Source organism: Delphinapterus leucas, chromosome 16 (assembly GCF_059928025.1).
Source record: "Delphinapterus leucas isolate spDelLeu-1000000601 "Yukka" chromosome 16, BTC_Dleu_Yukka2, whole genome shotgun sequence".
Taxonomy (NCBI): Eukaryota; Metazoa; Chordata; class Mammalia; order Artiodactyla; family Monodontidae; genus Delphinapterus; species Delphinapterus leucas.
In genome coordinates, this window is record NC_143144.1 from 12,864,629 (window position 1) to 12,889,599 (window position 24,971).

Here is a 24,971-nt window from a genome sequence, read left to right on the forward strand (position 1 = left end):
TTACCACTCCTCCATTCATATCACCTCCTCTAACTGCTCTTTTCTGGAGCACTCCTTTTCGTAACTGTTCTGACCTGTACTTACCTGCATCTTTGCGCCTGTAACTCAGCATTAGAGTTTGCAACTTACTTGTTTGGTTGGCTGGCACAGGATTTAGTAAAATGTGCAGGATATGAATGGAAAAATATTAGATGAATAGATATAAAGTCACTTGGAAGAAAGTACATGAAAAGCTATAATAATGAAATTGTAAAAATCATACCTATGCTGAGTGAATACCCTAGGAAGTCTCCAATGACATGTATTTATTGTAGTCAAATGCACTTTGGCCATTTATCCAGAAATTTCTTTCTTTGATAACTTGTGCTGCTGCCGTCATTCAGTCAACTCTTCAAATTCCATTTTCCACGTGAGGACTTCTCATTCAAAGATTTTCTTATTGCCATCACCCCAAAATGTTCTTCTTACTGAATTTCTCCTGATGGATTCTTTCATCTTATCCTTAACAAAGGATGAAGGAACCCCTCTGGGATTTCTTGCTAACATCAAAATGTGTAAAATAATTATCCCTTGAAGGGATGTTCAATGAATAATTGTTGCTACCTCCTATTTGCATCTTTCGTGTTGCTCTAAGGCAGGGGTCCCCAACCCCCGGGCCTCGGACCGGTACCAGGCTGCACAGCAGGAGGTGAGCCGTGGACGAGTGAGCAAAGCTTCATCTGCCGCTCCCCGTCGCTCACTTTACTGCCTGAACCGTCGCTTACATTAGTGCTTGAACCATCCCCACCCCTCGTCCATGGAAATATTGTCTTCCACGAAACCGGTCCCTGGTGCCAAAAAGGTTGGGGACCGCTGCTCTAAGGGAAAACAAACGCAAGTTTTCTGTGCTGAAGGTGCCAGCCTCCCAGTCAATTTCTGCGATGTAAATCTGCATTTTACATCAGTCACCTTAAACTGACTTGTGCTGTTAAGATAAGAACAAGTAGACATTGGACGTCTAAATAAAGTTCATATTGTTGGGATTCTTATAAAGATTTTTATTAAAATGTTTTTTACTCATAACAACATTTCTTTTGTAAATGGACTTGTGGGTCACAGTTCATGTGCATAACTAGCTAGCATAATTCCAGAGAAGCAAAGAATCGTCAGGTCAGAAGAAAGAGCATAGGCACTCAGTCAGACGCACTGTGATTCTCATCTCAGAGCCACCAAGTTATTCAAGGAGCCTCAGTATTCTCATCTACAAAATGGGGACAACAGTAGAATCTACCTGAGAGAGTCTGTGGTAAATAAATAATATCCATGTAAAGTGTTTAACATTGGGTGAAACACAGACTAAGCATTGCAAAACTAGGAGCTATAATAATTTAAACACATTATTATTTTGAAGGTGTGCAAGAAGACACAAAACAGAATTAATTTTCTGAAGAGTCCATCAGGGCTATGTATTAGTTAGGGAATGCTACACTGCTCTATCAAAAGATTCCTTATAGTCCAGGGGCTCAAGGAATGCAGAAGTGTATGTACTGTTCACTTAATCCTCCTCAACAGGTATTCCAAGTCAGCGAGTTCTATTTTGTATGATCATTTTCAAGGTCTCTCTGGTTAGCATCATTTCAGCACGGAAAGGACAAAAGAACATGGCAAAGCAAATGTGGGAGATTTAGGGTCAGACGTGGAAATTGCATCTGTCAGGTCCACTCAGATTGCACTGGGAGAAAAAAATAGTCACAAAGCTTTTCACAACTGGAAGGAGGCAGGATGGTAAAGGAACATACGTAGCTGGGCAGCCATACGGTTCTATGGAAAAAGAGGAAGATGAATTTTGGTTAGCTGTTAGTCTTCTACGGAAGATTGAAGTTTTCAGAAGATTGGCAGAGCACACGTGGGTCTTAAGGAAATTGCCTACATTAGAGATTATAAGCCAGCCTGTCTAGAGTTTACAGTTTTGTGGTTTTCCTTGTATTAAATGAGTGAGTGGGAATAAACTTTACAAGATCGTTTCCAGTTCTTGGTATTACAGAATTAGAGAATTCTGACTTTCAGCAAAATACCACCTTGGTTATCTTTCCTAATTGGAAAATCACCAACAAAAATATAGGGTAAGTACTACGTGGATTTTGTTTTCCATTTTCAAAGGTGAATAACATTAAGTGTGAAGTTATGACAAACAATTGCCAAATGTATCCATTCAGACATTTTTAAAAACAAAATAGTTTAATTATGCTGGTTTTTCTAAGTTTTTCTGAACTGGAAAATCGTGAGATTTCTGTGATTGTCTATTTGATGTGATAGTTAGATTTTTAAGTGTATTTTCACTAGACTTCACCTGTTGTGGGATTCACATCATAACTCAGAGGAACAAAAGGGATTTGGGTCGGGGTTAACCTCTATCTCGGTAAAGAGAATGTGAAGCTTAAGATATACATCATTTTTATTGATATTTATGTAGAAGGAGATAGGTAATGTTTTTTAAATTCATTCTTTGTGGGCTTCCCTGGTGGCGCAGTGGTTGAGAAGATCCCACATAACACGGAGCGGCTGGGCCCGTGAGCCATGGCCGCTGAGCCTGCGCGTCCGGAGCCTGTGCTCCGCAATGGGAGGGGCCACAATAGTTAGAGGCCCGCGTATCGCAAAAAAAAAAAAAATTATTATTCCTTTAGGCAGCACAGTATTTGTTTGGAAGAAATACTTTGATAAGCTACCTAAGGTAGAGGGCAAGACTGCAAAGACATAAACTACTGTGTGTAAGATAAGAATCATTTATATTCTTTCTGAAATCTAGAGTGAGCATATGAACTTCTCCCAAGCTTATTAGCACGTAGAATGACTTTGGTTGAAAAACATAGAAGTTTCTTTATAGTTTCTTGAAGGCAAGAGTTATATCTGTCTTGTTTACCAAGGAGCAGCCCCAGGATCTGGAAGGATGCCTATATCTATATCTATAGACATAGATGATATAGGTATAGACCTAGATATAGATACAGATATAGGTGTAGATATAAATGATAGAGACAGTGCATCCTCATATTTTGTTGCATGAATGGATGATTGTAGAAGTCGGAGCTTCAGGGAGACCCCAGCTGACTCCTGGGTTGTATAGGTAACCTGCAGATTGGGAAGATGTCATTTAGCAAACGACTGCACTTGTTACAAAGACGACAGTGGATATTTCCCAAGAGATTTTTTTTTTAAGACGTTTTTCAACAGAGTAAAACATGTAACTCAATAGAAGTAGACAGTTTCCTCTGTTGACCTTTTGAACATCGAAAGTCATGTGTGACCGAGCTCATTCCTGCTTGAATTGTTAGTGTCTTGAATCATTGGTGGAGACTTTGCTGAGTTCATTCATTTACTAATTTATTGTTGGTTGTCAGTGTTTATTTATGCCAGACTCTGTGCTTATTAGCACTGTGATTACAGTGACAAGCAAGGGGAATAAGACACCCTACTCTAAATGAGCTTATAGCTCAGAAGCAAATGTAGCCAAGTCACCACCAGGCTATTAGGTATAGGCTGACTGTGGGGGGGAGGAGAGGGGAAGTGGGGGGGGATCCAAGCAAATGTCTTCCAATTGCAGTGGCTGGTACAGAGGAAATATGTCTGATAACCACATTTACAAGCTGTGAATATTTGTGTTCCATGTGAACAAATAATTTTGAACCTGAACAACTTCCGCATGTTGACTCGGCAACTATTTAATGGGAATATCACTGCTGGCTTAATTTTAAGCTGTGTTTGTTGAGACAGTGATGGTTTCTGTAGACGTTTCAGCACAGCACAATGACTACAGTGGTTCTCAATCGGGGCCAGTATGACCCCTCCAGGAGCCTTTTGGAAATATGTTGGAGCATTTCTGGTTCTCACAATGACTGGGGATACTGGGCAGAGGCCAAGATTCCTAGACACCCTACAGCTCAGTACCACAGAGGATTGTTTCACCCGAAATGTCACTGGCTCCCCACTGAGAAGCCCTGGGAGAGATAAGTCGTTCTTTCTCCCTTTCTGTGTCCTGAAGCTCCTGCTCTAGGTATCCATCCCGGGCTAAGCATGTAAAGAGGCAATCCGTTCCCACACTGGGGCACAAGACAAAAAGAGTCATACCAGAGTAAGGAGAGCGGTGATCCTGGAGTTAACCCCAACCAAAGGACAGTGAGGAAGAAAAACATCAAAGCCCATCAAAGCCATGAGTTATAGGCTGGTCCTCCAGAGGCTGAAAGAGGCAGAAGGAGGAAGGAGGATTTTCTTTCATGATTTGCCTGATTGTGGGGAAAAATGCCCAATCTAATTCTCAGCTTCAGATCATTAATGAATTTTAAATGTGCAGACCCAAGGCTGTCCTACCCAGTCTTAAAAGGATTATGGATCGTTTTAAGGGACTTTTCTGTTCCATCAAAACTTACGAGAACTTTCCTACTTTATTGAGGTAGAATTCTTTTTCATCTTAATGAGATTTATCCTTTCTTTGTTCTCTTAAAACTAAATCTAAAGCATGTCCTTATCAATGCTTCTATTACCCAGGTTAAATATTCCAGAGTCCTCTATCCTCCTGTTTTTTTAAAGGAAATCTGTTCAAAACCACTGGGGATGTGGTGATCAACATTCTAAAAGGTTTCATTTACCTTAAGTATGTCAGGCAGCCCCCAGATTTAATTTTGCAAACCATTGTGTTTTATTTCAGTAACACAATAAAACCTCACTTATCAGGAAGTGCCTTATCTGTGAACTTCAAATACCTAGGACATGGTAAGCTCAGGGAACAAAGTTCCTGATTTTTACGCCCAAAATGGAAAACTTTTGGCGTCTCCTGGGAGTCAATTTATTTTCAATTTACATAGAGTCCTAAGGAGCTTGGTTACCTGGTTCTCTAGCTTACAACAGATTGGAAAGTGAACAGCCAGGGTCTTGTTTAGTTCAGGCTGGGGACTGGAGAAGGAGCCTGCCTGTAGCCTTGCAAGGAAAAGGTAGAGAAAATGGTATCAAACATTTGAAAGCAATAGAAGAAGTCCAAAACCATGAGAGTCTGGAGCCATGCTCTTATGTTCAGAGGAAACATCCTAACCAGGTGGTTCCCGAAGCGTGGCTGGTGCCCAGCTAGGGGTAGTCATTGATGATCATGGTAACCGTATCGTAAGAAGTGAGAGAAGTTTGAAGTGTATTTTAAAAGGTTCCCCTCAAATTTGTAGTTTTTTTAAGTTGTGTTAATTATAAGACTAAGCTCTGGTGGTCTGGGGGAAAAAAAAAGTTTATTTAGACTGTCTTATTTCCTAATAAAATTGGATGGATGAGGCAGTTGTATGTGAAATTCAGTTGAGAAATCCACCATTGAAAGTTGGAATGATTCAAAGCTGATCACAGCAAGTTCTGTATTTTCTTATGCCCCTCAAAGGGTAGGTGTGTTTCTGAGCTACAGACTTCCTGATACTGTGTGTAGTTCACTTGGTTTCCTCATATGCACATTTGGGTCCGTCCTGGCTCAGATACACATGCTAATGTGTATCCTCAGGCTGGTTCATGCATGAGATCGTCAGTTCCCAGCATTTATTAAGGTGGAAAGAGAGAGCTGCTCCAACTCAGTTCGCACTAGTATGGATAAAAAGGATTGAGGAATTGGACTGAAATCAGATGCTATCAAAATAGAAGACAGCTGTTACATAATATTATTAAAGCTTACATATTACACTATTTCTATACCTTTGTTTATCACTCTTAGATTGATATAATTGCATTTGTATTTGTAGAGTATGATTTCAATGAAATCAATTTATTTCAGAGAAAGACTAATCAATGTTGATAGGGTAAAATGTATAGCCCTAAAATGTTCGTATGTACTGGGTCACTATTGTTCTAATACCCAATGTCTGATAAGGAAGAAAAATGTAATAGTTACTGAAATGATGATAAACAATGGGAGTGCTTTGAGACAATGAACTGGATGCTCTGAGAGAAAAAAAAAAATGGTGGGAGGAAGATTGACCTGTTTTCTATGCGAAGTTTTGAATTATAGAACCATCCAGTTACAGTTATATTTTGATGCCCAAAGTGGGCAGCATAGGTAAATGGTTGCTCTTAGCAAATATTGCCTCTTCTTGTCTTATTCTTTCCTGAGTTTTTAACATAATATTTCTGCCCTCTTACTACATAGAGCTAAATTTTTAGACTGTTTATATTATGAGGAAATTCTGAGATGTAGGTTGTCATTTGCATTTTTAATCATTATGCAAGTGACTTGTAATCATTGAAGAGTTGTATAATTATACATAATCTATTTAATGGAATCTAAAATAGAACATATGCCTTGCTGTAGCCTCATGTTTCTCATTTGAGAATAAAATAGCATTTCTTTTCCTCACATGACAATGTTGTGAATATTGTTTGTAAAGGACTTTGAGAATTTCAAGACAAAGGTGCTAAAGGTTTTTCAGTACAGAAATGAATATTGTTGCAGTTCTTAATTTATCTTCCCCATTCATGAAATAGTTTCAAATTCCTATTTATTCCAAACTTTGTCTAGTTATTAATTCAAGGAGTGAGATACTGAAAGATCAACTTCACATGTCTTATCTTTTCCTGTTTAGTTAATGGCTGTATGTTATGTCTCCGTTCAGTATATACAACCTATTTTAAAATAACTATAGGGAAGACTTCTTTATTAAGAATGTCTGAGTGGTAGATGTGGAAGTATTTTTTATGTACTTGCCTGTGGCTTTATAAAGTAGAAGTTCAGTATAAGCAATCCATTTTAATCCTTTGCTTTTCTGACTTTAAAGCTCAGTAAACATTTGGTAAATGAATGTTGAATGTTAATGTATTCTGTTTACCCAGCTCATGAAATAGACAAAAGGAAGCAGGTGCCTTAATAAAGGCAGCAGTGACTGAAGCACTTAATCCTGGTGATATGAAGATGTTTAAATGCAACTCACTCTTCCTGAGTGACTCTAGGTCAGAAGCAGTCAGTTCAACTGCAAACATCTTATGTGTGGTTAAGAAATCTAAGTTAATTTGTAGAATTTAATAATTCCCAGCACTGCCCACCAAAGTAGTATTAGATCGTAACTGTTTGTTGCATAAATAACAATTATCGATATTGGTTTATAACACTGAGTACCTTACACAGCTCTCCTGGACTTAGCAGGGATTCCTGAAACTGCCCAATCTCATTGGACATAATAGTCAAGAATAACACGTTTCAAAGGAATCCTTTCTCTTGCTTGTTACCAGAGTAAATTTTGGCTCTGACTATATCCCCAAAATATTTTAAAATGAATATAAAAATTTAGCAAATTATATATGTTTTAATGCAATTTTTTTATTGGAGTATAGTTGATTTACAATGTTGTGTTAGTTTCAGGTATACAGCAAAGTGAATCAGACATACACATATATCCACTCTTTTTTAGATTCTTTTCCCATATAGGCCATTATAGAGTATTGAATAGAGTTCCCTGCGCTATGCAGTAGAGTAGGTCCTTATAGAGAGTCAAATATCAGATTTAAGACTGCGGTTGGAAGATAAGGGATAAGAAACAGCTTGCATCGACCTAATATAATACGTTTCAAGGATTGTAGCTCTTGAAACTTTAAATAGTGTCTCAAAATTGTCATTAGGAAAGAGCCTTTTATAGCCAGTATTTTTCATAACTGTGTACTAGGTGGTAGGCAGGAGATATTTCCTGTTCCTCTGAGTTTTGCCCAAAGCATCCAGCTCTGCTCCTGCACGTAGTAGCTCTTGGTGAGTAAATGCTGAATGAGTCACTGAGTGGTACTTTCCACGGTGTCTCCCCTCCCCACCCCAGCACACAAGGTGGTGTGTAATGATTGTAATGACCCTGCAGAAGCAGCAGCACATTTCCATGAAAATGGTTGGCAATTGCCTACTGGGGTATGAATATATAAAAACATTTATGTAGGTGATTCCAAATTTATCCAACATTTTGGGAGTTGTCTTCATGCTTCATAATCTTTAGGTAACAGGAATTGTTAACTGTCTGAACTTTTTTTTAATTGCCTTGTCTATTAATAGCATTTCAAAGGAAAGAATATTTTCTCTACTTCTGTGATTTTTTTTTCTTAAGAAAACTCTTATCTCACATTGTTTTTTGGTAAATTATTGTGGTTATTGATTGATTTCAGAAGTGGGCAACTTTGTTTTGTAAATATTCATGTAATAGAGTTTGGGCTTGATCAATATGATTCCTCATTCTCATGCATCTATTTAAGCTGTCCTGCCAGGAAATTCTAAGCCTCAGGCATCTTTTCTAAGAAGTCAGGGAATCAAACTGTACAGATTGTCTCAGAGTCAGGTACCTGATGCTTAAATTTGTAGGTTTTTCCACAGTGTTTGTAGTCAAGCATTCAGATTTATTAAATGGCGCCATACCTAAATCATCAGAGCTGGAGTGAACGACCAATCAAAACTTGGACATTTTCCTCCTAACTCTTTGTTTAGTTTAAGCGGCTTATCCAGAATGTCTGTGGGCTTTAGCAGAGAGGAAACTCATATTTTAAAATAAATGCGTACACACTTTTGGCTGAATTTTAATGCAATAAAAAATACGTTATTTTGCAACAAGCTCTTTAATATATTATCTAAGTTTACCTGGTATTTCATTTCATATTAATTTATCAAAGAGAAAGGGAGAATGAATAGGGATACCATTCATACTTTAGAAAAGGAGCTGCAAGCAAAAAAAATAACAGGCTTTTTGGTATTCCGCATAAATCTTGGCCATGTAACCACAAAACGAAAGGGACTAGAGGATTTAACCTTCAGCATTTTCTAGCCTTTTTATCATTCAAAATGAAAGAAAACTGACTGTGGCTTCTTGTTTGTTTGTTCGTTGATATCTAAATTTGTTCTTCAGTCTGTGTATAAAAATAGCAAAAAATAATCATATTGCTACTTTAAACTTATTTTGAAAAAACTATACAATTAAGAGATTTTGAAACGGAAAAATGGGTGTGGTCATGCCATGTTTCCCCATTTTTACGCAGCCAGGAAGGAACAGAGGAAATGAGTGCAGACCCCTGCTCTTTCTCCTGTAACAAAATTTCGAGTGCTTAGTTGATTACAGTGTAATTTTACTCCTGAATAAAAGTAAATAGTAAATAGATAGTAAATAAGACATTATTTTTTAAAACACCTAGAAAGGTGTAGGCGAATAATTTTTAACCAGTTTCTAAGATGTGTCCTTTAATGTCTGTTTATCTTTCACAGTCATATTTAAAATAATCCTATACATCGTCTATAATATATAACATGTATAATATGTAGCTTTATGTATTTACATATACATATAATTTCTAAAAATTTTGCCTCACCAATTGGTTCTCCAGTCTTTATTCAGTCTTTACAAGGTCTCTAAAGTACCGTACAATGTATCATCCCATTTTAAAATTTTCACTGAAGTCTCCACTTTACTTGAAAAAAAAATAGTTTCTTTATTGTGGCTTGAAAGTCAAGGACCTCTTAGCTCTGTTGCTAATCTGTCTTTCCCTCCTCATGGCCACCCCTGTCGCTCCGTTTACACTGCTGGTGCTACCCCTTTCCTGTCTGTTCCCTGAATTCACACTACTTCCTCCTACCCACACACCTTTTCTTACACTATCCCCTTCTTCCCCTGTGAATTCCTCTCTTCTGTTTACCCCACCTTTCTGTCTGTGAAATAGTTTCTCTGATTCTGAACTCTAGGTTGGCAGGTGACGTTCTTCGTTGAGTCTAAAGGGGCTGCTCTGCTGACGCATTTTTGCAGTATCTCCGACCAGAAGTTGGCTGTCACTTGTATCTTTACTCCTCTATAGAATTTGTTTGTTTCTCTGAGCACTTTTAAGATTTTCTCTTTTATCACTGGTTTTAAGCAATGTGATTATAATGTCCCTTGGTGTGGTTTCTCTCCATATTTCTTTTGCTTGGCATTTTTTTTTTTTTTTTTTTTTGCGGTACGCGGGCCTCTCACTGTTGTGGCCTCTCCCGTTGCAGAGCACAGGCTCCGGACGCGCAGGCTCAGCGGCCATGGCTCACGGGCCTAGCCGCTCCGCGGCATGTGGGATCTTCCCGGACCGGGGCACGAACTCATGTCTCCTGCATCGGCAGGCGGACTCTTAACTACTGCGCCACCAGGGAAGCCCGCTTGGCATTTTTTTGAGCTTCTTGAATCGATGGGTTTATAGTTTTCATCAGATCAGGACATATTTCAGTCAATATTTCTTTAAGTAGTTTATCCATTTCCCTCTCTTCTCCCCTTTCATGAAACTCTAGTTACCCATTTATATGGTCATCTGATGTTGTTCCAATGTTCACTGATAACTCCATTCTTTGTTTTTATCCCAGCCACTGTATATTCGGTTTGATTGATGCTTTTTATATCTTGTATAATTCTCTTATCCTGTTCATGCTTTCCTTTACCTTCTTCAACACAGAGAGGGAGACGGAGAGAGAATGTGTGTGTGTGTGTGTGTGTGTGTGTGTTCTTTTAACATCCTGTCTACTAAATTATATCATCTTTGTCATGGTTGGGTCCATTTCTATTGATTCTCTCTTAATTATAGATGGTATGTTCCTGCTTGTTTGCATGTCTGAGGATTTTTTTACTTTGATGCCAGATATTGTGAATTGTGAATTTTACACCCTGGGGTACTGGTATTTTTGTACTCCTGTAAAATGTCTTATCTTTGTTTTGGGATGCATTTAAGTTGGAAACATTTCCATCTTTTTGAGACTTGCTTTTAAGATTTGTTAGGAAGGACCAAAAATTCCTTTAGTCTAAGGCTGCCAAGGCAGTGCCCTTCAGAGTGTTCTGCAGATGTCCCACGCATCACTCTGGCTGGAGGAGATGTGGACTCTTCCTGGCCTGTGTGCTCTGGAGGTTGCTCTTTTTATTTTTCCTTTTTTTTTTTTTTCAAAAATCCGTTATTTTTCTTTGTTTCTTTTAATTTATTTATTTTTCTTATTAGTCATCCATTTTATACGCATCACTGTAGACATGTCAATCCCAATCTCCCAATTCATCACACCATAAACCCCCCCACTGCCGCTTTCCCCCCTTGGTGACCATACGTTTTTAATTTTTTTTTTTTTTTTTTTTTGCGGTACGCGGGTCTCTCACTGTTGTGGCCTCTCCCGTTGCAGAGCACAGGCTCCGGACGCGCAGGCTCAGTGGCCATGGCTCACAGGCCCAGCCGCTCCGCGGCATGTGGGATCTTCCTGGACCGGGCCACGAACCCATGTCCCCTGCATTGGCAGGCAGATGCTCAATCACTGCACCACCAGAGAAGCCCCATCTGTACCATTTTCTAGGTTCCACATATATGCGTTAGTATACGATATTTATTTTTCTCTTTCTGACTTATTTCACTCTGTATGACAGCCTCTAGATGTATCCACGTCTCTACAAATGACCCAATTTCATTCCTTTTTATGGCTGAGTAATATTCGATTGTATATATGTGCCACATCTTCTTTATCCATTCGTCTGTCGATGGGCATTTAGGTTGCTTCCATGACCTGGCTATTGTAAATAGTGCTGCAATGAACACTGGGGTGCATGTGTCTCTTTGAATTATGGTTTTCTCAGGGTATATGCCCAGTAGTGGGATTGCTGGGTCATATGGTAGTTCTATTTTTAGTTCTTTAAGGAACCTCCATACTGTTCTCCATAGTGGCTGTATCAATTTACATTCCCACCAACAGTGCAAGAGGGTTCCCTTTTCTCCACACCCTCTCCAGCATTTGTTGTCTGTAGATTTTCTGATGATGCCCATTCTAACTGGTGTGAGGTGATACCTCATTGTAGTGTTGGTTTGCATTTCTCTAATAATGAGTGGTGTTGAGCAGCTTTTCGTGTGCTTCTTGGCCATCTATCTGTATGTCTTCTTTGGAGAAATGTCTATTTAGTTCTTCTGCCCATTTTTGGATTGGGTTGTTGGATCTTTAACATTGAGCTGCATGAGCTGTTTATATCTTTTGGAGATTAATCCTTTGTCCGTTGATTCATTTGCAAATATTTTCTCCCATTCTGAGGGTTGTCTTTTCGTCTTGTTTGTGGTTTCCTTTGCTGTGCAAAAGCTTTTAAGTTTTATTAAGTTCCATTTGTTTATTTTTGTTTTTATTTCCATTACTCAAGCAGGTGGATCAAAGAAGATCTTGCTGTGATTTCTGTCAAAGAGTGTTCTTCCTTTGTTTTCCTCTAAGAGTTTTATAGTGCCTGGTCTTACATTTATGTCTCTAATCCATTTTGAGTTTATTTTTGTGTATGGTGTTAGGGAGTGTTCTAATTTCATTCTTTTAAATGTAGCTATCCAGTTTTCCCAGCACCACTTATAGAAGAGGCTCTCTTTTCTCCATTGTATATCCTTGCCTCCTTTTTCATAGATTAGTTGACCATAGGTGCTTGGGTTTATCTCTGGGCTTTCTATCCTGTTCCATTGATCTATATTTCTGTTTTTGTGCCAGTACCATATTGTCTTGATTACTGCAGCTTTGTAGTATACTCTGAAGTCAGGGAGTCTGATTCCTCCAGCTCTGTTTTATTCCCTCAAAACTGCTTTGGTTATTCGGGGTCTTTTGTGTCTCCATACAAATTTTAAGATTTTTTGTTCTAGTTCTGTAAAAAAGCCATTGGTAGTTTGATAGGGATTGCATTGAATCTGTAGATTGCTTTGGGTAGTAGAGTCATTTTCACAATATTAATTCTTCCAATCCAAGAACATGGTATATCTCTGCATCTGTTGTTATCATCTTTAATTTCTTTCATCAGTGTCTTATAATTTTCTGCATACAGGTCTTTTGTCTCCCCAGGTAGGTTTATTCCTAGGTATTTTATTCTTTTTGATGCAATGGTAAATGGGAGTGTTTCCTTAATTTCTCTTTCTCATGTTTCATCATTAGTGTATAGGAATGCAAGAGATTTCTGTGCATTAATTTTGTATCCTGCAACTTTACCAAATTCATTGATTAGCTCTAGTAGTTTTCTGGTGGCATCTTTAGGATTCTTTATGTATAGTATCATGTCATCTGCAAACAGTGACAGTTTTACTTCTTCTTTTCCAATTTGTATTCCTTTTATTTCTTTTTCTTCTCTGATTGCCATGGCTAGGACTTCCAAAACTATGTTGAATAATAGTGTTGAGAGTGGACATCCTTGTCTTGTTCCTGATCTTGGAGGAAATGGTTTCAATTTTTCACCATTGAGAATGATGTTTGCTGTGGGTTCGTCATATATGACCTTTATTATGTTGAGGTAGGTTCCCTCTATGCCCACTTTCTGGAGAGTTTTTATCATTAAATGGGTGTTGAATAGATGCTTTTTCTGCATCTATTGAGATGATCATATGGTTTTTATTCTTCAATTGTTAATATGGTGTATCACATTGATTGATTTGTATATATTGAAGAATCCTTGCATCTCTGGGATAAATCCCACTTGGTCATGGTGTATGATCCTTTTAATGTGTTGTTGGATTCCATTCACTAGTATTTTGTTGAGGATTTTTGCATCTATATTCATCAGTGAAATTGGTCTGTAATTTTCTTTTTTTGTAGTATCTTTGTCTGGTTTTGGTATCAGGGTGATGGTGGCCTCATAGAATGGTTTGGGAGTTTTCCTTCCTCTGCAATTTTTGGAAGAGTTTGAGAAGGATGGGTGTTAGCTCTTCTCTAAATGCTTGATAGAAGTCACCTGTGAAGCCATCCGGTCCTGGACTTTTGTTTGTTGGAAGATTTTTAATCACAGTTTCAATTTCATTACTTGCGATTGGTCTTTCATATTTTCTGTTTCTTCCTGGTTCAGTCTTGAAGGTTATACCTTTCTAAGAATTTGTTCATTTCTTCCAGGTTGTCCATTTTATTGGCATAGAGTTCCTTGTAGTAGTCTTAGGATGCTTTGTATTTCTGTGGTGTCTTTTGTAACTTCTCCTTTTTCATTTCTAATTTTATTGATTTGAGTCCTCTCCCTCTTTTTCTTGATGAATCTGGCTAATGGTTTATCAATTTTGTTTATCTTCTCAAAGAACCAGCTTTTAATTTTATTGATCTTTGCTATTGTTTTCTTTGTTTCTACTTCATTTATTTCTGCTCTGATCTTTATGTTTTCTTTCCTTCTACTAACTTTGGGTTTTGTTTGTTCTTCTTTCTCTAGTTTCTTTAGGTGTAACGTTAGATTGTTTATTTGAGATTTTTCTTGTTTCTTGAGGTAAGCTTGTATAGCTATAAACTTCCCTCTTAGAACTGTTTTTGCTGCATCCCGTAGGTTTTGGATCATCGTGTTTTCGTTGTCATTTGTCTCTAGATATTTTTTGATTTCCTCTTTGATTTCTTCAGTGATCTCTTGGTTATTTAGTAATGTATTGTTCAGCCTCCATGTGTTTGGGTTTTGAGTTTTTTTCCCTGTAATTGATTTCTAATCTCATAGCGTTGTGGTCAGAAAAGATGCTTGATATGATTTCAGTTTTCTTAAATTTACTGGGGCTTGATTTGTGACCCAAGATGTGATCTATCCTGGAGAATGTTCTATGCACACTTGAGAAGAAAGTGTAATCTGCTGTTTTTGGATGGAATGTCCTATAAATATCAATTAAATCTATCTGGTCTGTTGTGTCATTTAAAGCTTGTGTTTCCTTATTAATTTTCTGTTTGGATGATCTGTGCATTGGTGTAAGTGAGCTGTTAAAGTCCCCCACTGTTATTGTGTTACTCTCGATTTCCTCTTTTAGAGCTGTTAGCAGTTGCCTTATATATTGAGGTGCTCCTATGTGGGTGCATATATATTTATAATTGTTTTATCTTCTTCTTGGATTGATCCCTTAATCATTATGTAGTGTCCTTCCTTGTCTCTTGTAACATTCTTTATTTTAAAGTCTATTTTATCTGATATGAGTATTGCTACTTCAGCTTTCTTTTGATTTTCATTTGCATGGAATATCTTTTTCCATCCCCTCACTTCCAGTCTGTATGTGTCCCTAGGTCTGAAGTGAGTCTCTTGTAGACAGCATATATATGGGTCTTGTTTTTGTATCCATTCAGGCAGTCTGTGTCTTTTGGTTGTAGCGTTTAATCCATTCACGTTTAAGGTAATTATCGATATGTATGTTCCTATGACCATATTCTTAATTGTTTTGGGTTTGATTTTGTAGGTCCTTTTCTTCTCTTGTGTTTCCCGCTTAAAGAAGTTCCTTTAGCATTTGTTGTAGAGCTGGTTTGGTGGTTTTGAATTCTCTTAGCTTTTCTTGTCTGTAAAGCTTTTGATTTCTTCATCATATCTGAATGAGATTCTTGCCGGGTGGAGTAATCTTGGTTGTAGGTTCTTCCCTTTCATCACTTTATCATGCCACTCCCTTTTGGCCTGTAGAGTTTCTTCTGAGAAATCAGCTGTTAACCTTATGGGAGTTCCTTTGTATGTTATTTGTTGTTTTTCCCTTGCTGCTTTCAGTAATTTTTCTTTGTCTTTAATTTTTGTCAATTTGATTACTATGTGTCTTAGTGTGTTTCTCCTTGGTTTTATCCTGTATGGGACTCTGTGCACTTCCTGGACTTGGGTGGCTATTTCCTTTCCCATGTTCAGGAGGTTTTCTACTATAATCTCTTCAAATATTTTCTCGGGTCCTTTCTCTTTCTCTTCTTCTAGGACCCCTATAATGTGAATGTTGTTGCGTTTAATGTTGTCCCAGAGGTCTCTTAGGCTGTCTTCATTTCCTTTCATTTGTTTTTCTTTAGTCTGTTTCACAGCAGTGAATTCCACCATTGTGTCTTCCAGGTCACTTATCCGTTCTTCTGCCTCAGTTATTCTGCTATTGATTCCTTCTAGTGTATTTTTCATTTCAGTTATTGTATTGTTCATCTCTGTTTGTTTGTTCTTTAATTCTTCCAGATCTTTATTAAACATTTCTTGCATCTTCTCGATCTTTGCCTCCATTCTTTTTCCAAGGTCCTGGATCATCTTCACTATCATTATTCTGAATTCTTTTTCTGGAAGATTGCCTATCTCCATTTCATTTAGTTGCTTTTCTGGGGTTTTATCTTGTTCCTTCATCTGGTACATAGCCCTCTGCCTTTTCATCTTGTCTGTCTTTCTGTGAATGTGGTTTTTGTTCCACAGGCTGCAGAGTTGTAGTTCTTCTTGCATCTTCTGTCTGGTGGATGAGGCTATCTAAGAAGCTTGTGGAAGTTTTCTCTTTTTATTTTTCTTAATTAATTTTTTTTAATGGAGCAGAGTTGATTTACAATGTTGTGTTAATTTCTGCTGTACAGCAAAGTGAATCAGTTATGCCTAGATCCACTCTTTTTTAGCTTCTGTTCCCATAGAGGGCAGGGAGGCAGGTCTGCTTTCTCAGTGAATTCTTTGGAGCAGATCAGCTGCCCAGATGTGTGTGTCGGGCGTGAGACTTGGGTATGGGAAAGGTGAGGAAGTGGAATAGGGGTTTGAATTGAAGGAGTTTTAAATAGCTCCGTGGAAACCCCACTTCTCAGAATCCTTTCATATCCTTTCTTTGTGCGTGTGGGTTTTCATAACAGAAAGCAATCTTGGTACCTTGCGAATGTCCAAACTTAGCATAATGGGTTAATAAATTAAGTGACATTAACTCAATGGAATAATTTTGGTAAAAGAGGCGATTCTCTGGCCACTTCTCATCAGGATTTATCTCTTGACTTGACAAATCCTGAACAGGTAAAGGCATGTCCACATAGTAACTGTTCAAGAGAGTCTTGTCCATTTGAGCCTGAGATTGCCTTTGGTTGGATAACAAGTGTGATCATATGAAGGAATTTAGTCATGCAGTTGACTGGCTACCACTGAGGTAACATTATATGACTCTAGAAAGTCTTCTCTGCCTTTTCCGTAGTCTACAACTCAGAATATTCTAGAAAAAAAATTATTTTCAAGGCCCTTCTGGAATCATAGACTTACAGCAGGCTAGAAATGAAAGGGACCTAGAGATGATCATTTTATTCCCTCATTTTAGAGATGAGGAGAGTCTACCAGTCACAGGGTGCCTTACTCAGTGGTCCAGAACGTACAAATGATACTGCAGTTCTGCTGCCCAGGCTTCTCCAGGGAAATGCTGATCTTTCACTGCGGGAACCAGCAAACATCTCTACAGCTCTCTCTCTATTCAGAGAGCCTGGGAATCTGTCTCTGTCCTCCTGTTGCTGTTCATTGCCTCCTAGGAAGCAAGGAGATCCCTTTGCCATTGGCCCTGGGCCTTGCTGGCTATTTAAGTCCTCATCGCTATGGCAATAAGTCCTGTTCAGAGTCAAGTCCAGTTAATGCTTTGTTATTTTCTAGTTATGATATTTGTGATGCTAATTGTTCATGGCAACAGAAAATAGGAACCTATGCAGACTTTATTTTGACAGTCTGTGACATTTGACAGAAATAAACTGAAAAAACATTTTTAGGACAGAGGATTAGTAGTTGACTCTCTTGATGTTGCTGGTATCAGATTGGTCATAAAAACTGAAGTCTACTTCTGTCCTTACTCAAAAAGTGGCATTGTAGGAAAAGAGCCCAACTTCTGACTTTTGTCTATTTTATTTGATGTAAGAATGTATGAAATATGTTGGAAAGGCCCTCAAGAGGTCAGTACATTCAGCATGCACCTACATGGTCAAACTGGGGAAAAAATCAAACTGGCAAGGAATGATGAAATGAATGAGTATCTTCTTAACAAAAATACATACTAGAAATGAGAGAGAGAAGTAAGAAGAGGTGGTATGTATAAATAACTGAAATTCTGAGAGCTTATCATCAAATGTGGGATTACCATAAATAGATGTGCTGTCATATAGAAGAAATAAAATGAAGGGAAAACAAGAGGAAAAACAGTTCACCTATCTCAGCACACTGCCCTGCCAAGGCTTGTTGAAATACAGGATGAATAACAAGGGTCCTTTAAGCATAATAAATAAATATTTATTTACCAATACTGCAAATAAAGAAGTTTAAAAGTGTTCCCCTTTAAAATGCAGTAAACTCTTAATGTCATTTCTGTTTTTACTTGATTTTAGTAAGCATGCATAGGGAGCTGTAGAGAGTTTATGAAACATCCAGCCCTTCCTCTTAGAGTGTTCTCTGTGTGATACCGGTTATAGCAAATCCAGAAGGAAGGACATCCATGCTCTGAAGGTCATGGATCTTACTCACCCTCCTGGCCAGGTGGATGGGGAAGTGATTTCTACATAAGAAACGCAGTCAAGCTCCCAGCCAGCTAAGCTACTTTAAGAACATGCAGACTCCTATGCTTTAGAACAAAACCTTCCAGAAGGCTTAATATTGACGCAATAAATAGTAGGTTTAGCAAAGAGATGGAATACAAAACAACAACAACAACAAATTCACAAAAACCCTGATTTCTTATTCTAGCTTTGCTCGTGAAACACCATACGTATCCCTTAAAAGTCCTTTAAAAGTCCCTTAAATCCCCCAGGCCTCTGAAGCGTCCTATTAAAAAACAATACTGTGTGTCTCTTCTACTTCTAGGAAAATATTGTGAGATTTAAAGATGGGTAATGGGAAGGGACTTTCTGAACATTTAAAAGTAGACATTGTGTGTGTGTGTGTTATATATGATATATGATACATATGTATAATAGAGAGAGAAGATTATAGAGAGACAAACACATAATTCCTAGGACTTCCTAGTCCTAAGAAAAAATGAAAAGTTTTGGCCAGTTAAAGCATGTGTGGGTACAAAATACAAATGGAGTTCATAGGATATATATTAAATAATGTAGCAAAAATAGAAAATGTGGGCAGAAAGGATTTGGCTTGTCGATCAGTTGTTTTTTGTTTTTTGTTTTCATTTAGCTTCACTTCTTTCCCACTGACTTTTGTACATTTTTCTTTCTGATAGTATCTCAGTAAATGTCTGCTACATGCAACATGGAAAGCAAGCTAATGCAGTTATTTAAAAAATGGATATTGTTTGTACATGCCTAAGATAAATAGAAGTTGAATTGCTAATTAAATATTAGTGTATTAAATTAATGGCATAAAATGTGTCCTCAGGAATCTAAACATTTCAGACGTGAGACTTAAATTCCAATTCTGTGTCCTCCATTTCTCCTTCAGGAAAAGGAGAGCCACCCAAAGAGAACCATCTCAGATTTATGTAAAACAGCTTCCGATTCCTCTGAAAGTGTAGGTCCGTGTAATGAAAACAATTCCTTTGGAGAAGAAGTGAAGGGGAACTTTTGAGGTTACAAAATTCCCCTTTCATTGCAATAAACATTAATTATACTAACCTTACAGAATCAAAACTATTAACAGATCACTTCTGATGGTCATTTGAAGTGAACAACTATAATTACATATTATATAATGAGTGGAGTATATATAAAGTATGAATAACAATCATACTATTAATAGCTATAATTTATTTAGTAATATTTATCATGTGCCAGGTGATTTATGTATATTACCTTATCTTCACAATGACCATGCAAGATATATATTGTCTTTGCAGGAGATAACATGGTAATCAGATAGATCCATCTGGTTCCAAAGCTAAAGCCTTTTCCAGTTACACCAGAATTTCAAGTGTGTCTTACAAACATTGATGTGTGTGTGAATCACTCTGGGTATCTTGTTAAAGTGCTGGCTCGGGTTCTTTAGGGCTGCGGTCAGAGACCTGAGATTCTGCATTTCCAGCAAGCTCCCAGGTGATGTCAGTCCTGCTGGTCCATGGACCACACTTTGAGTAGCAAAGTTCTAAAGCAGGATAATTCCAGAGTAGGTCAATAGAAATGATTAAAACAAGAAAGTACTCCTATTTAACATAATAGGTGAGACTGAGCTAAACGTGACTGAACTGACCATGTCAATGCAGGTCTTTTCAGAGCCTGTAATTTGCTGTGTGCCTGTGACTTCCGGAAGGAGAATAGTATATACCCCATTTTTCAAATCTATTTGGCAGTAGGAATTTTTTCTCATAAAGCATCATACAGGGTTAGTGTTCACTTCTGAAGCATTGCACTCCATCAAGCTGACTGTTTAAAGGTAATTTTTTTTTCTGGAAAACACTGTAATAAAGACTTGACAGTAGTCAGGACAGGGTGAAATTATAGAACCATTATTATGCCTAATTTATGCCTGGTAGGAACTGGAGTTGGGAAAGGATGGGGTGAGTAGGGAATACAAAGATGAAGAAAGCAGGACTCGTGCCTTCAAGGAGAGGTCAACCTGGTGAAAATAAATGTGTAAAATATTAACTTCAGGGCAGGATTAAATAAGTTCTAAGTTGCAGGCTGAAAAAAAAAAACATGCTGTAAGCAATAAAGGGAGGAATTGTTAATTTTAAACTTTTGTTAGTAGTTTGGAATTCTACTTTTTTCTTCCTTATCCAATGTTTCCTTTATTGACATCTTCAGACACTGTGGGAATTGCTTATGGAGAGATGTCGAGGGCTGAGTACATTTTTCAGATTTAACCTTTTACCATATCATAAGTTTCTTTTTTGCTTTACTTCTCCATGGGGCTGGGCTACAGCATGAGTGATTTTTTCTTTTTCTTCAGAATATGCCCTGCATGATTTTGCACATCTAGGTTTTGAATTTCTTCTTTAATGCATTTGCTTTATGTGGGGGGGGGTGGTAGGGCCTGTGTTCCATTTGCTTTTCCCTGCCGGCGTCAGGAGAACCTAGGCAGTTGGTAGAAAGGATGACTGTGTGTCACCACCTGTGCCCGTAGCACCCTCGGCTGGTCTAACAAGGCTCTGAGCAGTCTTGTCTGAACTTCCCTGGACCTGATCTGAAAAGTCTCAGGCAGAGGCATCTACGTTGTTGTTATGACACTCGGAGCTGCCAAAGAGCTTTAGTAGCAGAGTTGCTGGTTCTCATAGACAAGAAGCCCTAAGATCGTCTTTGCTTCACCACGTGAATTTTGGTAATAGAATTACTGACCTATTCAGCATGTAGAAAAGTTGTGTAAGCACCATGTTCCAAAAGAGATCATGGCATTTTGCTATCAGCTTTGTTTCTGTAACTTCTTTTTCTAGATCACTCAATAATTCCAGCCACGTTTTCTTCTCAGGGTCCAGAATCATGTAGGGTCCACCTCTTCCTTTCCAGTCAACACAGTTTCTTTTGGTCAAATTCTGTCCATTACTGGAGCTCCTTTCCTCCTAAAGATTGCAGAAACAAAACCACAAATGTTATCATATTACTACCTCATTTAAAAAATACTTACAGATTTTAGAACACTCTGGTTTAATACCCACCAAAGCTCTGTAATAAGTCATGTTAACAGCCCACTGTGGAAAATCCCACAGCTCTTGGAAAGCACAACTGACCTATGGCATTTTCAAATTTATTAGCTTTTCTTCAATTATGTGTTGTTGCTCTCAAATTCTATGGACGTGTGTTTGTGGAGGCCTAAATCTGCATGGGCTCTGTGACGAGGCAGGGGTCCCAGGGAGCATCTGCCTTTATGAGTTCATGTGACCTTATGGGCCTCTGGCAGCCTCAGCTTAATCAGTAATGCCTGTGACGTGGAAAGTGTATTTGTGAAAAATGGTCAACAAGTGAAAGAGATAATCCCAGTGAAACTTAAAAACATGTTTAACTTGTGGTGTGGGGATATTCACAGGAAATATGTGACTTCCTATGAAAATGTGATTCAGAAGAAAGCTAGACGCCTGGATAAACATTTCAGTGATCATGAATTTAAGGATGCAAGGGTGTTTGCCTTAGGTTTTTTGTCTGCTGTTTGGGGGGATGAGGGACAGGACTGCAGCGAAGGTGGCTGCGTAGATGACCAGGGGAAGGCTGGTGAAGGACAGTGGAAAGATAGCAGGGCGATGACCTCCACACCGGGAACTGTTGGATTTAAAATAACTAGTATTGGGGCTTCCCTGGTGGCGCAGTGGTTGAGAGTCCGCCTGCTGATGCAGGGGACGCGGGTTCATGCCCCGGTCTGGGAAGATCCCACATGCCGCGGAGCGGCTGGGCCCGTGAGCCATGGCCGCTGAGCCTGTGCGTCCAGAGCCTGTGCTCCGCAACGCGAGAGGCCGCAGCAGTGAGAGACCCGCGTACCGCAAAAAAAAACAAAAAACAAAAAAACTAGTGTCAGTTGTATACCTGAAACTAATGTAATAGTGTAAATCTGCTAGACTTCAAGAAAAACAAACTTACATGGGTAATAAAGAATCCAAACCTTTGTTGACGGTCACACTTACTTGTCCCAGAATGAAAGTACTCATGAGAGTTTTATATCAATTTGTCATAACAGTGATATTCAAGTAAAATACACTTCCTTAAATTCACATTTCTGATGGTGCTTATCTTTTCTTTCCAGTGGATGAGTTACCTAGCCTTTTGATTTCAGAAGCATTTCAACCCCAGAAGCATTCAACACCCACCTTCCTTCTTGACTTTATCCATTGTGAATAACTTGACTTTATCCAATGTGGCATTCTCAGCATTCCCTCCTGTATCTCTTCAATTCTAACACTTCTGCCCATTCCCACCTTCGGACTTGCCTAATCTCTAACCTGGATGATAAGAATCACCTTCTAATTGATCCATTTGCCCTAAGACTCCTAACTCCAGACTCTTCACACTGCCACCAGGATTCTCTCCAAAAAATGAAAAAAGAAGAAAATCTGTTAATATAGCAAATCTACTTCTAGAAAACTCTTCTACAGAAACATTCACTTAAACAGATAGAGATATACATATCAAAATGTTAGTTACAGTTTTATTTGTGACGAAACAGTTGGGTGACCTGTCTGTCAGTATGGAAATAATGAAATTTATTCTAGTACATATATATTATAGACTGGCAGTCAGCAAATGTTTTCTGTAAAGGACCAGATAGTAATATTGCAGGCTTTGCTGGCCATATGGTCTCTATCATAACTACTCAACTCTGCTCTTAAGAAAGTAGCTATAGACAATATGTAAACAAATGAGTGTGGCTGTCTTCCAATAAAACTTTATTTACATAAACAGAGCTGTGCTGATTTGACCTTCGACCCATGTGCTGCTGAGCCTGTTGTAGATTACTATGCAAATGTTAAGAACAATGAGATAAATCTGCATGTGCTGACAGGGAAGTATACTTTTAGGTGAACAGTAGACTATAGATATATCCTGTTTGTTATCCTGTCTTTGTTTGCGGTTCTATCTTTGTTGAAAAGATAGATACATACTCGGAGGGAGATAGATACAGATGCAGACAAATAGATAAAACAGATGACAGTATACGTGAAAAAGAAAAATCCAGAAGAATACATACCAGATCTTACTAGAAGATTATCCTGAGATAGAATATGTGTGAAGGCAAGAAAACTTTGCATTTGTATATATTTTACATTTTTATATATTCTGTAGTATTTGAACTTTTACATGATTATGTATTATATTTTTGTTATAGAAAAATATTGAAGTAAAGAATTCTCTCCCCAAATCTGATTCTGTCCCTCCAGTGTTTCAAGACCTTCTAGTATTCTGCATCATCTGTAGTATAAACCCTAAGCAGTTGATCAGAGCATCAAAGGAAGTTCACAATCTGCACAGCCTTCTACCCTGGTGTCACCTCCCATCATCCTGCCTCCTCTGCAAAGTCTCCCTACTCCCATGGCTGCCATGCCACTCCATGACTCCCTCCCTTTACAAAGACCGCTTCCCTTTCTCTAAATGGCTTTTGCCCTGCTTCTCCTCCAGACAAACTCTTACTTATATTTCACAGCCCCAGCTAGATGTCCCCTGCTTTCACAACTTTCCCATCCCCTTCAGGCAGAAGTTGCTCCCAACACTTTATTTTAATGCATTCTTAGTTCCATTTTCCATATCCACTCTTAGAATTCGTTTCTAACCATTTCTCAATCCTCACACTCAGCACAGAGCTTAGCACACAGTACATACTCATCAAATCTATGCAGGTGGAAACTTCTAGTTAAGGAAATATTTTGAGTATCTTCGTGATATGATAGGGAGATTTTTACACTGAAATTTAAAATATTCAGTAAAGTCTACAACATAGACCCGTATGGCGAAATTTTTTAAACATCCCCATCTAGAAAAGGGTTCTTCGTTAATGATCTGTAAGAGAAAAGTGCACATTCGGGTGTCCTTTAGGGCTTAACATACTTACGTGTTTTCAGCATCATCTAAGCAGCCAAAACAAGCAGGAGCTTGTTGCAGTGTAAGTCAAAACGCACATTTTATTCTAAAGTGGTGACTTTATAGCTATGTTTGTAGTGAAAGTATTCAGCTGCAAATGATAGAACACTCTATTAATGGCCTAGAATGTTAAGAGCTTACTTGTCTCAAATATGAGATCGTCTAGAGGAAGGCAGGTGTTGAACTTGAATTAACTGCTCAGTGGTAGCATCAGGGGCAAATGCCCTTTTCATCTTTACTTTTACTGTTTCTTAGCACATTGATTTTGACCCCCATCCTTGTTGACTTATGGTTGCAGGGTGACTACTGCACCACCAAGAATCACATCCACATTGAAGGCAGGAGTTAAAGTGTAAGAACTAAAGACCTTCTCTTCTTTGGCTTTAACTCTGAAAGAGAAGTCTTTACTAATGGTCTTTGCCTTACATTTCGTTGGCCCCTTACCCATGGCCACTCATATCAGTCTAGTTCAGGGAAGTGAGATGAATGATTAGTTTAAATCAATCATGGTTTAACCCTCAGACTTAGGAGAATGATCATAGCCTCTCTTAATTGAAGGAATCTCTACTGTTACCTCAATATGTAAGGATTTTGTTAGAATGGAAGACAGAGGGAGGTTGAGTGAGCAGCCTCCCTCTTAGTGAGCAAAGAACTTCTACGTCAGTGTCGCTTAGCCATTGTCAGATTGGTAGGTGATTGGACTCAGATATACTAGAAAAAAAATCATGGAATTTATAGTTACACAGAAGGATTCTAGTTCTGCTGTTAGCAACTATGGGAACCTGAGATAATTACTTAACTTCTGTGGACATTTTGCTTTATCTATAAAATAGGAGAAAATACTATATGTCTTACG